Source organism: Conger conger, chromosome 8, assembly GCF_963514075.1.
Source record: "Conger conger chromosome 8, fConCon1.1, whole genome shotgun sequence".
In the NCBI taxonomy this organism is placed as follows: Eukaryota; Metazoa; Chordata; class Actinopteri; order Anguilliformes; family Congridae; genus Conger; species Conger conger.
This window is the reverse complement of record NC_083767.1, coordinates 8,257,505-8,273,130: the sequence shown is the minus strand read 5'-3', so window position 1 is coordinate 8,273,130 and position 15,626 is coordinate 8,257,505. Positions and strand designations below refer to the sequence as shown.

Sequence of the window (15,626 nt, the reverse complement as noted above, 5' to 3'; positions counted from 1 at the left end):
GCGGCCATTGTATAACCTTTAGCATAGCGTACTATGAAAACACTGTACAAGGAAGTGAAAACACTTCATTCAGGTCAAGTTCAATTTTCACACCACATATTTTCCTTGTTACCTGTTTTTACACCCGTGACTGATATGCACTTTTAATTATAGTTGAGTATAGTTTTAAGGTGACCAGCTGCACAGTTTTAGGCCCTGAACCAGGGGTACACTACAAGTTCCAGGCCATCTAATTTCTTCTCATTTTATTCAGCTCAATCTTTTTCTTAACCTGACACTTTTGATTCATGAGCTACAACTGACGACTGCACACATACCCTTAGCGAATCCATTTTACTGTGGTCTGATACAGGACTGAACCATCGTTGGAGCTTTCGTGCTCATGTTCAGAAACTAGGCCAGGAAAACAGGATGGAAAACAACCCAATGCTGGTATGGGCCTTCAAGGACCGGCACTGTGCGCCCCAGCCCTAAACTAGCCTCTACAGGATGTGAGGAGAGCTGGGTGTTACTGGCTTTTTGATGGCCATCAGGACACTGGTTCCAGGACAGGCACTGTGTAGCCCTGCCCTAAATGAGCTCTACCTGATGTAAAATCCAGCTATGTCAGCTTGATCAGCTTGAAAACTGAACTGGTCAAGCTGTTCATAAGCTGGTCTAGCTGGGTATGACCTGGACTACCAGGGAGCTTGTCTGAGCTGGTAGTTGGTCATCCATGTCGAGGCTCCAGGACCTGTGCACCCCTGTATAACCCTAAATGAGTGCTGTGTTTATGGGACATGCGGAGGCCTTGGTGTTATGGGACATGCGGAGGCCTTGGTGTTATGGGACCTGGGGAGGCCTTGGTGTTCTGGGAGGTGTGGAGGCTTTTGGTGGCCATCAGGACCCTGGCATGCAGTCCCAGGGGGAAGGGCCTGGAGGAAAGCGCAGATCAGCCCTCTACAGAGAGACATTTCCTGTGGCTGCTTTATCAGATCAAAACGGCCCCAGGGAGAAAGTTCTGCTGCACAATTTACTCACTTTCAAAACGTTGCTCGCGAAAACAACTTCGCCCGCCAGCTTCGCCATTGTGTGTGTGTGTGTTCGTGTTTGTGAGTGTGTATTTTCATGAGTTCGTGTGAGTTTGTGTGTGTGGTCAAAGGGGCCTTTTGGTGTGAGGATATGAAATCTCACCATTGCCAGGAAGGGACTTAAAAACAGACAGCTATCACTTTGGCAGCTATCAGCCAAAAATGTGCAATGGTTCATGGACATTCTAGAGCAGACTTGTCAGTGCCAAACAGACCTTTAAAAATAGAGCTCTTTTTTGCATCAAAGAGCCTGGATCTTACCAAAGTTGGCAAAGTCAGACACAAGAAAACACACCATCTCCAGGCACATGTTTGGACAGCGATCAATCACATTGATTATATCGGCCCGTTTAAGTTTACAGCTAAGCACAGTGCATGGAGCTTCAAAGCTGAAGGTGTTTAACAGAGCCGACCTGCGAATGTCGGAGCAGAAAACAGGAAGAGGATAATTAAAGCCCAAACGCTATCACGCACTCTGACCTCTACACTCTGACCTCACACACTCTAATGCACTCTGATCTCACACACTCTAATGCACTCTGCCCTCACACTCTAATGCACTCTGATCTCTGCACTCTAATCATCAATCTAGTCAAGGGAAGCAGTACGTTTGGTGTCCACTGAAAATCTAAACAAATGGAACTTTCTTTGAAAGGCTGTTCATAATCCTTTATAAACACTGCACGAGCAGTCAATAATGCTTACGTCAACTGCAAATAGGCAAACGTGCATTTCACCACAGTAACGGACATTTCAATGACATGCAGATTCACATACACCATAACACTTGATTGTTTGATATGCCTCTTTGTGGATACTGATGACATACGGAGACATACGGAGAATCCGCCCCTTTCTCACCCCCTACTCGACCCAGCTCCTGGTCCAAGCGATGGTTCTGTCCCGCCTGGACTACTGCAATTCCCTCTTGGCTGGCCTCCCAGCGTCCGCCATCAGACCCCTCCAACTCATCCAGAATGCAGCAGCTCGTCTGGTCTTCAACCTTCCCAAATACTCACATGTCACCCCCCTGCTTACTTCCCTCCACTGGCTGCCTGTCATGGCTCGCATCAAATTCAAAACATTGGTGCTAGCCTTCCAAGCAGTTAAAGGGTCTTCCCCAGCTTATCTGCAAAAAATCATCAGACCCTACACCCCTGCCAGACCTCTTCGTTCAGCCTCCACAGGCCGCTTGGCACCTCCCCCTCTCAGAACCTCCACCTCACGCTCACGACTACTGTCTGTTCTGGCTCCACGGTGGTGGAACGAACTCCCCGTTGAGGTCAGAACTATAGAATCTCTCCCCACCTTCAAGCGCAAGCTGAAGACACACCTCTTCAAGCAGCACCTCTCCCCATCCCTCCCTACCTCCCTGTGAACCTTAATTGTTGTCTCTGTGACTTGTGTATCGGTATTTTAGTTGGCTAGGTAAGCAGTGTTTGGATAGTTAACTTTGGTGACTTTTGCTCTGTTTGTTTGTTTGTTCAAAAAAAAAAAAAAAAAAAAAATGGCCCTTGTCCTTATCTTTGTTGTACAGGTAGCAGTTGAAATTGTACTTACCTCTAGGGTCTTTCAGCGAACTTATCCCTGGTTATGGGTATGCACTTTGTTGTACGTCGCTCTGGATAAGAGCGTCTGCCAAATGCCAATAATGTAATGTAATGTAATGTAATGTAATTTATGAATACCTAAGTATGTAGTGGTTATATACAGTAGGTGTTATGCAGTGTTTGGGATGGGTTTATATCACTCCTGTGAATGACTGTTCATTGAATACATGACTGGGAATTCTAAGAATGACAATGGGAACTGCATCAAAAAACTCGCCCCCACCCACTCTTTCCCCATTTCAACAGCCATAATGATAATATTTTCATCCAAGATGAATTGTACACACGTACATCCTGTTTGGCCTAAATTGGTCTAATCACGTATAGCCCTTCCAGCCTGTGTGACTATTTATTCACCCCACGTAGTGGTGGATTCGCATGTGTATTTGCATCGTAAGCCCCTCCGCTAAGTGTATCTGCTGAACTGCAGTAAACAAAGCCCCTTTCTGAACTTTTCTCCTCTCTGTTTGCACGTTGCGCGTGTGTGTGCGGGGGGGGGGGACGGAACCGCTATCGCGGAGCTATCTAATGTCAAAACACTCATTTCAGGAAACGGGGGTCTTCCGGCTCCTCAATTCCCTGAAACAGGAGGACGAGAGCCTGTGTTCGTGCGCAGATAACTGCGGGACTGTGAGCAAGGGGCCGCCAGAAATGTGTCACGCCTTCCCATACTGCAGAATATACTGCGCTTTACTGAAATAAAATACATTATCAAGATACATTTCACAATCTATGCGCAAATATATAAATCATTGCCACTTTTGGATGTTGCAATATACACTCATTGAGCACTTTATTAGGTATTTATGAGACTGCGTGGTTACTTGTGTTACTCTGACCTTCATGTCAGCTTTGACAAGTCTGGCCCTTCCCCACAGACCAGTCTCATCAACAACACATTTCTGCTGCAGAACTGCTGCTCACTAGATATTTTTGCACCATTCTTTCAACATAGAATCTTGACAGAATATTTTGCTCATTTAAGATACTTCCACAGATAAATTACAATGCTGTGAAATATATTTATCAAAATATTTTCCTACTAGTACCCATAAGGACAATTTATTGCACTATATTGCATTTCCAGATAAGGAAGAGGAGGATGAGGAGGAGGAGAAAGGTCCAACCGGTCTTCCAACCACAGCCACTTAGGAAAGGAAGAAAAGGACATTCCTCATCGCCTGGGAGACAGGCTCACCACTCATCAACAGAGCACTGCTCACTCACTCCATCCTCCGAGCCGAAGACCATCTAAGGAGTACGCGCCTGACTTGGCACCACCGTGTGAGAGTCAGCACAGAGCTTTTCCACTGCCGGGGTCGCCTGTTCAGTGTACGACAAACAGAACAGATCAGCCCGAATTTCAGCGCAGACTCCTTCCACGGGCACAGAGGAGCGGCCTCGACGCTTGAAACCGCGAGGAGAGAGAGACAGAGAGAGAGAGACAGAGAGAGAGAAGAGAGAGAAGAGAGAGAGAAAAACCAGGGAGGAATTTCAAGAAAGTCATATTACTAACAAAACATCTGCAAACTGCTTATTGCATACTTGCAGGGACCTATATAAACAGAATGAGAAGGTTTGGGTTTCTCCGCGCTCCACCACGGAGGAATGCTCAAGCTGCCATTTTCCTCAGTGTGGCCAGCTCCGTGGATCTCCGGCGCTGTGACACAATGCCGGACGCAGCGATGGAACGAAGCTCACCAAAATGACATCCTGCCGAGCGCAGCGCTGGGAAAAAATGACACGGGGAATTCTGGCTGGGCCAGTCCTCTTTGATGCCTCAATCCGTGTCCGTCATCCCTCGCATAAAACTAAAACGGGACACTTCAGAAAGCAGAGCTCGTGCTTTTGAAAACCCAGTCCCTATGGCTCAAGAGGTCAGAAAACAGAAACCAAACTAAAATGTACACGTAGGTCACTGGCTATTTTTGATAAGGCATTCATGCACAGAACTAAAAAAAGATTTTTTTGAGGTCAAAGATTTTTTCTTTCCTTCTTGAAGGATAAAAAAAAGTGTATTTTTCTTTCCATTTCCCTTCCAGTAGAGAGCTCATTATTTTGGCAGGGCCCTTCTGTGCCACTGCTGTAGGGTTTTATGGAGATGCAGTGACGTTCCTAATCCCATCCAGTCCTGCCAAAGTGCTACTGCTACAGACCCACAGAACGGCACACAGATCTGGATCCTTCTTAAACAGACTCAAGCTGAAAGCTCATAAATATGTGTAACAATAATGCTGAGCCAGATTCTGAAATGGCCACAAAGGAAAATCCATATATACAGATGCATAAATACACAGTACAGTGTAGTGCGCACTCTCACCAATAAAGGTAGGAAAACTGCTTGACAAATGCTTGTCGCTGGGGCAAAAAAGTGCATAAAATTGTACAGGAATACATAACTAATTTGTACCTTTTCTTGCCCTTTACTGTACTTTCAGGGTACATTTGGGAAATGTGATCCTTGAAGAACAAAAATGTACCTCCACTGTTACTTCATATCACTTTAGAGTGCACTTATAATATTATATTAAATTGAGGCACTGCCACTAGTACGTGAATGAGGCACTACAGCAGGTCCACCCTTCTCCTGTTTCCACGGTTACGAACCCGTGTCCGTAGGCCTCAGCCGTGGCACCGGGGAGGGGGGGGGGGGGGGGGGGAGTGCTCGGAGCTCGGATTCCGGAAACAGAGGGCAGTGCCCCTCAACATCCTGCCCCGGGACCTTCGTCCTGATGCCAAGCCCCTGTTATCACTGCAGAGAATTACCTCCATACCTCCCACCCCCCACCCCCAAACCCCCTCCTCTCCCCAAATCTCAAGCGCACAGAAGCCGCAGAAACACACCCCAGGACTGGGTCAGCCGAGCCCCGCATTCCTTAGGTTATTCCGATCATCAGTCACCGGGTCCAAACCGTTCCTTATAAGGGCCGGCCGAGATTCCTGCTCCCCCCGCTCTGCCATCTGATCAAACACAGCTCCCGCTCACCAGAGACTCTCTCTCCAGCGCTGGAAATATGCAAGGCTACATATTCTGGCCAAAGTCCCTGTATATTATTCCCATGTTTGCGGTTTTAAATAAGAAGCATTCTGTGCATTCTGACTGCAGTGCCTTGTGCCTGTGTGAGTGTGTGTGTGTGGGGAGGGAGTGGGGGTATATCATAAGTAAAACCCTTTACAGAACCCCCCCCCCCCGCCCCACCAGTCCTAAAGCAGTAGAAGCCGAACATGCATGTTGATTTGAGCACAGCTTTACATCATCGCATTCTACCGACGGTAGCTGCGCTGTATTAAAGATTCCTGCTTAATTATTGGCTGGGTCTGAACAGGGTAGAGGCCACCGATTGGACGGTGGCCAGGCCCCTGGTACCCCAGGCCGGAGTAACTGAGAACAGAAGTGGTCCACACCACGCCCCCCCCCCCCCCAAATCCAACGACCCCCCCATGCTCCTCTTGAGAGGAGACTCCAGAGGCAGGGTGAATACTCATTACTCGAGATTTTTCAGGAGAATTTCCTGCCAAATGAAATGGGAAGGCTGTCATTTGCAGAGTGAACTGAAGGCTCTCGAACCCCTGCCTATGTACTGTAGCACTACCCCTGAACCACTGGCCACAAAGCACCATCCACAAAGCACAGCCAACAAAGATTATGGTGTTTGAGCACAGCAACTCCACAGACTGGTATGCACTCCTTCAAAACAATTTTATATATTGCATATTGTGTTTTGGGATTCAAGGCAAAACATCACAATTGTTTTTATGTACTAAATTAAAATAGGGCCTGAATTCTCACTACACAGTAAAATATGAATTGTTCATAATATATTTTTCTGCCTGTTTGTCAACATTCATGAGATGCTAGTGGTGGAAAACTGTCACATTATGTGTACTTTCTTCACACCGAAAAAGAAAGCCCAACAGTTGAGTCGTGAAGGCTGATGCAGGGCCTACAAACATTCTAACTCGTTTGTATCTCAAATGTTTTTTATCTTACAAAGGGCTAATTTCTCAGCACCTCTAGGCTTACTCCTGGGAAGTACGGTGTACATGCAGCAGGCTACAGTAAGCCAATGTGGTAACTTCTCCACCTCAAGTGCTTCCCCTCACACGTTACTATTGGTCCTAAACAAACACATTAACAGATGGACAGAAACGGAGTCGTTAGTTATTAACTGGCCCTGATCTTCCCTGCTAGTTAAAGGACTCAAGCGATTCTTGCCAGACAAAAACTCTTTAGAAGCCCGCTTCGTTTCCGACCCTCGTTCTCCTTCGATAACAATCTGAAGCTGACGCATCCAAGAACTCAAACATTCCAGTCCAAGCGAGCGCGACGCCTGCTCTTGCCAATATTTAAGTTGCTCTTGCCAATAATATTTACGTTGCAACGCCAATAACAGTAGTTTTGCTGATCTTCTTTTTTCAGCAGAAATCACCCAAAAAAGTTCGCAAACTTACTATTAATGCTACCAGTAGGCTACGTGATAAGACAAATGCGATGCTTCATTTCATGTAGGCTATAACGTTGCGTGACGTTCCACGGAGCAGTCGATTGCAGGAGTAAAACATTAGATAAGAATGTAGTTGAGCATCCCGTTTAGGATGCGGTGTTGTCAGAAATAACGTTAAAAAAGAAAGGTCGCGGAATAAAGACATAGCGTGATGTTAGGATGAGCCCGATAGACTGTGCCAAGGCTTTTGCTGCATATCAACTTATTTATTTTTACTTGATGAATATACAGCGATGAGAAGTAAACTTGATGTTATAATGGATGCAAATAAAGAACTTACCTGCACAGATGGCGAGTAAAGTTTGGTATTTTGTTGGATTTCAAAACAGCCACAGAAGCAAGCAGAATAGACGCAGTACTTCAATTGCAAGATCCTTATTGAATAAAACTACTGGCGAGTTTTAGCCCCTCCCTTAAAAAAAATCATCGCGCATATCTTATGTTTACAATTGGCAGCCACTGCCATGCAATATACGCGCTGTATCCTAATTACTAGCCAATAGCTGCTCAAAGACTTCAGTGGGTTCGGCTCGGTCTGAGAAACTCGCATATAATTATGCTGGCCAGCAGCACGAGCCGTTCATCGCAGTTCGCGCAAAATAAATAAATAAAAATACCAAGGCCTAAAAAAGCTCAGAAAATTCGAAAGGGCTGCCAAAACCCACTCGCAGCATGTCCTTTTTTGGTTATCCTTCACTGGGCCCCTGGTAGAAAATCCTGTGTCAGGAACAATCATAGGAAATGTTAATCTTGGCGAAGAGGGGGGCGGGGGTCTGTTTGAACGCTTATAGACGCAGGGAGAAACGTGCCGTGGAATGAATGATAAAACACGACGACTTCAAAGTAAAAAATAATCAACCGTTTAGCAAAGTGTGCACAATACTCCACACTTGTATCCCCCTCCCAAGCCCTCACCCCCGACCACAAAATACACTAATAACAGAACCAACCTTTCACCAAGATCCCCACCCCCGCCGGGAACAACTACAAACCAACATCATTTGTCAAGTGTCTTTCTTGTTTTTCTAATATAGTGCCTGTAAGTACTATTCTACAAGTCCTAGTGTTCACACGAAATGGACAACACAATCCGTAAAAGTGCTCCAGGGCTATGCAACAATGTAGATTGTGGAGGCTAAATAAGTCGATTTCAGACTGTCTGGCCAACATGTTTAACGAAAACACCGTGCACGTTATAAAATATCAACAAACTATTGATTTATGGTCGTAAAGATCTTCATGTTTAAGTGTTTATCGTTATATGGTGGTGATGATGCTAGCGATAACGATGACGAGTCTTAGACGGGATTGCACGAACCGTGCGATGCTTTTCGTCTGTCGATCACATCTCTGAATGGTTACGCGCACCTTCAACAACAGGGCGATTGTTCCGGAGCCGCGCAGTGGCACAGATAGCTACTCCTTTGTTCTCAGTGACAGATAAAACAACGATCAGCTGGGATGAGTTTCCACACAAAGGACAAGTGCAGGGCAGATTATTATGTCACTTCAGCTTTCAAATAAAACTATATAAAATGCAAACATGTAACTGGATGCTGATATGAGCACGGAGGCTTTTTCTATAGCGCAAGTTTGGATGCTGTTTCCCTTTGTTTCTATACCGACTGTAGTAGACTACTAATTATCAATGGAAATCGACGGTTTGCGCCTATACGTGGGCATGCTATCCAAACAAGCAACACGCAGGACTTTACAGTGATCGCTTGTTAATGTAGGCTACATCTCCATGTGCACTGAGTAAACTATGACCATGACCTAAGGAAACGTTAGTATTTCCATCAACGACTTAAGTACAATTTTACCGAAACATATTGTACAATAGGACGCAACAGAAACCATGTTTCCCCTCATTGTTTTAGAATACATAATTTACTGACATTCAGTTTCAGTTCACGCGTTAGGGGAGGCCAAAAAAACCTACTTCTGTGAAGGTTGTAAATGACCACCGATATTGGAATATCGGTGGTCATGGACATGGACATCCGTATTTTAAATAAAAAACACATTCTGTGAGCCATTGCGTAATTGGAGTGGAATCTATAGCCTACTTTGGAATGAAGGACGGAATTTAAGTTCGAGTTAAATATTCCAAATGACGTATGTGTTTTACTGTCTCCCACACATTCCCATTTCCCTTCTTACAACTGAGACATGTATGGCTGCGGCACGCCAAATTAGGTAAACCGCACATGTTATAGAGGAAGTACCTGAGCCATGATCCTGACCTTATCTCTAGTGATGTGAATTTGTGTTACCTCGTACTCTACCCACGTCCCACCACACAACGCGTGGAAATAATAACATTGATACGAGAACATAACCGTAATCTCATCTAATATGATAAACGACATCGCGGCGCATTGCCAATCTGATAATGTGAGTTCATAGTAAGATTCAGTTTATGTCTAAAAGGAACACGGCACATAATAATTGCTGGATTTCTCCTGTTGGATTTATAGAAACTGTAAAGTTGATTTAAAACATACTGTGGCCCGCCCTTGCCCTTTTCGCTCCGAGTGCTGATGTTCGCTTGCCTTGTTCAACCTTTGTTTAACCAGGGTGGGTCCTGCCAAGAAGGGGCACTTCTATCCTTCCTTTGTACCCTAATGTCACGGCTGGCTCCGGCCCAATTTATGCCCAGCTTGTGACCTTTTTTGCCCTAATGCCACGCCAGAGAGGCACTTGAGCAGCTCAAACGCCTCTCTCGTTCGCCCGCAGTAGAGGAAAACAGTTCTTTCCCCCAGTTCCTTGTGAACTTAGCGCAAAGATATTATGTGTTATGAGACCTAATGTCTGAACGTGAACTCTACAAATCTCCTCTTGTGAGCCATTAAAGAGAAGTACAATTAGCAAAGACAAGAAACAAATATACAAAGGTTCATTGGTTCATATTTCAATATTTTTTTGACAATGTTGAAATTATACAACAACCTTCTGTATATCAAGAGGAGCCCCAAATCTAGCAAAATGGGGAACCCAAACTGCTCCAAAGAAGAAGAGGGGGGAAATAGTCAATTTTTTTGCTCTGGGGAGTATTTTTTCAGTCTATATTTATATGTTCTATATTTATACCCTGTTATTGGGTGTTTGTCATAGCGATGGATTGGGTTATAGTAACCCTGGCAGGATTATTGCCTCCTTTGAGCAGGGCAGTTAATATCGCCTTTGGACATATTTGGCAAATGGCGACTACGCTGTACCTACTCCATCAGCCGTGTTTAAGGAAAGAAGCCCTCGTGTAAACACAGCAACACTGCACTGGGAGCTCTGGCCTTCAGGGAAGAGTCCTGGAGCTGTCTATTTAAGGACTTGCTTTATCAGATGGTTGCTAATGAATCCGCTTATCAGATGCGGATGAAATCGCGGCACAAAATAAGACGGTACATATTCACAACTGTTCTTTTACGGAACAATGTTCTTGGCACTTGGCTGAGATTATTATGAAGTTCAAGTTGTGCCTTTTGCCTCCTGCTGCGTATTATGAGGCCAAATTAGATCACTTACTAAAGTAAAAACACAATCCCCATGAAAAAACTGGATTTGTGTCATGATCTTGGACATATAACAAGTAAAATAGCTGCAGTTTATTTTAAACGATTGGCTGGATTAGAGAATTCAACTATCCATTAAATAATGTAATTGCATTAAAAAAAACTTGACTGCACTTCAGCAGAACAGATGCCAGCATTATACATTTATCTGGATTTGATTATATTTAGATTACAAGTATAAATAATTCTTAAAGGTTTAAAGCAGTAGTAAATCGTTGAATTATGAAATGGAATCTAGAATGCGTTTTACAATTTGATCAACCATAATTTGCAGACCTCTAAATTGGCTCAGTTTCAGCAGTCTCTGGATGAGTGAGGTGTCATTCCAGAGATGCATTTACTATAAGATGCATGAGGAAAAGGTGATGTCTTATGCTAAACTGCACATCTGTCAGAACAGGTGGCCTGTATATAGTTCGTATGCGCAGTGAATTATATTTGGATTTTGCACCTAAATATCAGATATGAGTTACCATGGAGACGTTAGAAAGACTGCTCCATAATTCAGTGTAAACAGTACCAAAATTCTCCAGTGGACTATACGTCCTAAAGTACCGGCTCTTTCCTGCGCTGTCTAGAGAGATCAGCCTCCCGTCTGCAGACCCTCTGATCTTCAGCTCCGTGGTAGAGTAATGAATCTGCAACAAACTTCAAACATCAAAGCCGTCCAAATTAAAGCAGGACTTTTCTTTTGATCTGCCCACCCCCACCCACACACCGCAGTGGCTACTCTCGATATGTTTGCCTTCGGTCAGTGAAATGCTCGTGTGCCTTATTGGACAGGCACGAAAAGAGTAAGTGGCTTTGGGGAAGTCAGGTGTGGTTCGAGAAAATGTACGACATTATATCCCAATGTTATCGTTTTAGCAATAAAACACTCACAGCGTCAGGCAACACTGTTGGGCACCGGCAACTGAACTGCAGGACAAATACAGGAAAGCACTATTTACGCAAAAGATTCCTTCATCCAGGGGAACTAACTGAACTTTCATGTCCTTCTTTTTTTGCACTCTATTCGTTTATACAGCTGCTTATTTCCCTGAATCAATTCAATTACAGAAAATGATGAAAAACAGAAGATGAAAACAAAACAATACTTTTATATGCCTGGTTTGTTTAATTTCTAGGTAGCCTTTGTTTTTCCAGTAAAAAAAAAAAAACCTCCATTCTGGACTGGTGAAATACAACGTTCCTTTGTGGGTACTTGGATTAAAGTAACATAATGACTATGGATTTGAACATTTTCCTGCTTTTGTCCTTTGTAACCTCTTTGGGTAATTTCCATCCCATAATACATAAATGATTAATTACGATCAATTACATATTGCGTGCTATTAGGCCACTGAAGGATAAAGCTTGACCTCTGACCTTCCTGGCATGGACTCAGGCATTCTCGTCTGTAAGTGAGATTGTGGTTTTGTTTCAAGTGGAACTATCCAGCAACAGCCATAAGTCTTAAACAAGCATCCTTTAAACATAAGCAGCAATGACAACAGATTGGATGAATGCTATTGCTAACTCACTGCTGTAACTGATCTAATTAAAAAGTAGAAGAAGTAGAAGTTGAACTGATGGTTATGCTAGCTATCGTATAAACACAACACATTTTTGTCATGTTTACATGACAATATCTGACAGTGCAAAAGCCAGTGAGTTGTGATTATGCTTACACCAACATTACATCACTCGACAAGTTTTTGTCATCAAAAAGGAATCTCGGGAGTTCGATAAAAAGCAATTGTGCTTTCTCAAAGTTCTCCAGAATTCACTGCCAGTTACATATTTATTGAAAAAAGTAAGAAAGTAAAACGAAAACTCCACCATAATAGGACACAATGCTATTTATAAAGCACAGACACACTCTTATTTTAGAATGCCTTTAAAAACTTCTATTACAAAGTTCTCTTTGGGAAATTTGGCGTGAGAACTTTTTGCTCTACACGGGGCCTTGTGATGACATAGTTCTGGCTAGAGGCAGGAGCCAAATCTGAAACCCTATTTAAACACATCAACATAATTTCCAGGACCTCATGACTTCTTCCCTCTGTCATATTTAAACTGATTCTGCTTGTGCATTTATCATATAGAATGACAGCACTCTTTCTGTTCAATTAAATGGAAACCTCATTGGATTGAAAACATATGAAACAATTAGGACTGAAATTGTTGCATTACATCAGGAAGCATTTGACAATCACTCTACACATGCTCATATTTCTGGAGACCGTCGTCATTTATATTTTTGGAGTAGTGGTTTGTACTGCTAATTCAAAAGATGGTGTTTTCTCAGAAGGAGGTGTACACAGATATCTTTGCACTTGTAAAGATGGGCTGTGTTTGAACACAAATATATTTCAACACAGGTATATTCTACTAATAGGGATATTACACACACACACACACCCACACACACACATAAAACTGACAGGTCTGTGTCTAATACAGAAATGTAAACCATCTGATAAAACGAATAGACCGCATAGCAATTGTGAGATATATGTGAGTCTAAAGCTTGCACTTTTGCTCCGGGAAAGGTGAAGAGTTGGTAACACCTGAGGGAACACAAAAAATACAATTCCCAGGACCCCCGGCACCACTGCCACACAATGCAAGTGCAATGACCTTCAGTATGTAAGTGAGTGACTGCAGTTGTCATGGCAACGTATGCACGTATGCAGAGGATTTCTTCCTTCCTTCCAGCAAAATGGCAATCCAGTCCAGGGCCTACAGCCTCCCTGTCTTCCCCGATTACTGTTCTTCTGGCTCATTATTACTCATGAAAAATTAATACCCTGAAGCCTGCAGGCATGAACCAGAGACAGAATGTGATATGGTGCAAAAATATATTTCAGAAAGATGTGTACAAGTGAGCAGCCGTTGTACATTGTTATGGAACGACAGTGGACTGCAGTCAGTGACAGGATAGCTATTGGGAGGGAGGTGAAAGCAAAATAAAAAGTATAATAATAGTATAACATAGTTATAGTTTATAACAATCAATAAAATTAACTTGTTTCTGATGAACGATGAAACTAGCACTCGTATCCTTAAATTAATGTTAAGGACGAATGTTGCCTGAATCTAGGCTAACGTGCTACTTTAAGCTGTGGACATTAACAGTGATGAACCATGTAGTTAAGTACAAACACAGACATGTCACATTTCCAAATAGGGTGTGTGTGAGTGTGTGTGTGTGTGTGTGTGTGTGTGTGTGTGGGGGGTCCCGGTTGTAACCATCCGACACCTTGTTTCTCAGCTTCCCCATGCTGTCTGTGCCCACTGTGAATAAAATCTGATATTCAGCTATTTTTCCTGCCGACCATCTGCATGACCCCAGCGCCAGAGGACGCAATATTCAACACTCCCTTCCTCCTTCTGACCTCATTTCCTGTGCCCCGTGTCGCCTCTGCCCCTCCCGTGCTAGACTAAACACGGGCAGCGACGCTCTCCCATCCCTCTATCTGCCCAGGGACCTGGGCGAGGGGCCCCGACACACCCATGACCGAGCTGGCCGCTGCTCTCGGTTACATTACATTACATCTATTTGGCAGACGATCGTACATTGCTTTCATTCCAAGCAACGTACAGTACCTGCATTGTACAACTACAGATACACACTCAGAAATAGAAAGGTTTGGAAAGTGCCTACAAAAAGGTACTCATGCATGTCACTGGGGCTGTTACCCAAGTACACAAAATTGCTAGCCAGCAATATATCATGAATAATCATTCTTTGGTCGTCCAGTACAATGGCATTCTGTGGTCTACCGTGTTGTTTGCTATTCATGAGATCTTTGCTTCTTACGGAGCCAAACAGCCGATTTGAACACATCCAATGTTTTTTTTCATACTGATTTCTCAGCCTCACGACGGCCAGCTTTACTGGCATTGACTCTTCTTGGGTCCTCGTGTTGGGAGACAACAGTAACGGACTCAAATGCAAGCACTAGACCTACAATCAACTCTAGACCTCTTGTTAGCTCTCTTGTGCAAGACCTGACGAAACAATGACACACAGCTGGCCAAGAACAGCTGAGACGCCAACTGGCCAATTACATTTGGTCCCCTCTGTGTAAAAAAAGGCTGTAAGTCCTGTGAGGTTCACCAGATAAGGAAGTTGACCGTCCGCACTTTAACCTCATATTCACCGTTTCATTCGGATCCAATGTGCTGGAGTACAGAGCCAAAACGACAAAAAATGTGTTACTGTCCAAATACCTCCAGATTACACGGTACATGACTATTATCGGCATATTTAAAACATCACTTCCACTTGGTTACATGCATGTGGAATAGGTTTCAAGCTTATTTTGTGTTTTTTGTCCTTGGAAGAGGAAAAAAGCTCCTTGAAGGATTCATACTGACTTGTGTGAGTGAGTGTCAGTCATGCCGTCTATAGTGTACAGGGTAGGATGCCTGGTGTGGAGAATGAACACAGAATTCCTGCAGGCTTTATACAGACATGTGAAAACAATGCTTTGGCTCCTCCTCCTGGTAACCTGCGACTGTTTCTGCTGAATAGTGCTTTAAGAACTCTGTGATCAAACCCTAATTAAGTAACGTTTGCTACCTCAAATTAATTATGAATAATCAAATGCAATAATTATCAATCAAAACTAAATGGAGCACATAAGAATGTTGGACAGTTTGATTACGGATGTACTGTGACATCACAATAACAACATAGAGGGTGGCAGTGCAGCATAACAGTAAGGCAAATGGGTTTGTAACAGCAAGGCTGTAGGTTTAAAGTGTAAAATTATAATTCTTAACTGAACATTATAATGCATTACTGGTAACTGATAGCAATGGAGTTCTAGAACACAGACTTAGAATTCATGGGTATAAACATGCAACCTATATTAGCAA

The 15,626-nt window shown here is 43.6% G+C and overlaps 1 protein-coding gene across 1 annotated transcript in view; it reads right to left on the bottom strand.

Annotated features, from left to right (window-relative positions):
* Window positions 1–7,701, bottom strand: part of LOC133135860 (non-muscle caldesmon-like) — a 62,271-nt gene extending 54,570 nt beyond the window's left edge. The window contains exon 1 of the mRNA XM_061253176.1: window positions 7,466–7,701. The gene's annotated coding sequence lies outside the window, so the exon portion shown is untranslated. The remainder of the gene's footprint in view (window positions 1–7,465) is intronic.
* Between the last annotated feature and the right edge of the window lie 7,925 nt (window positions 7,702–15,626).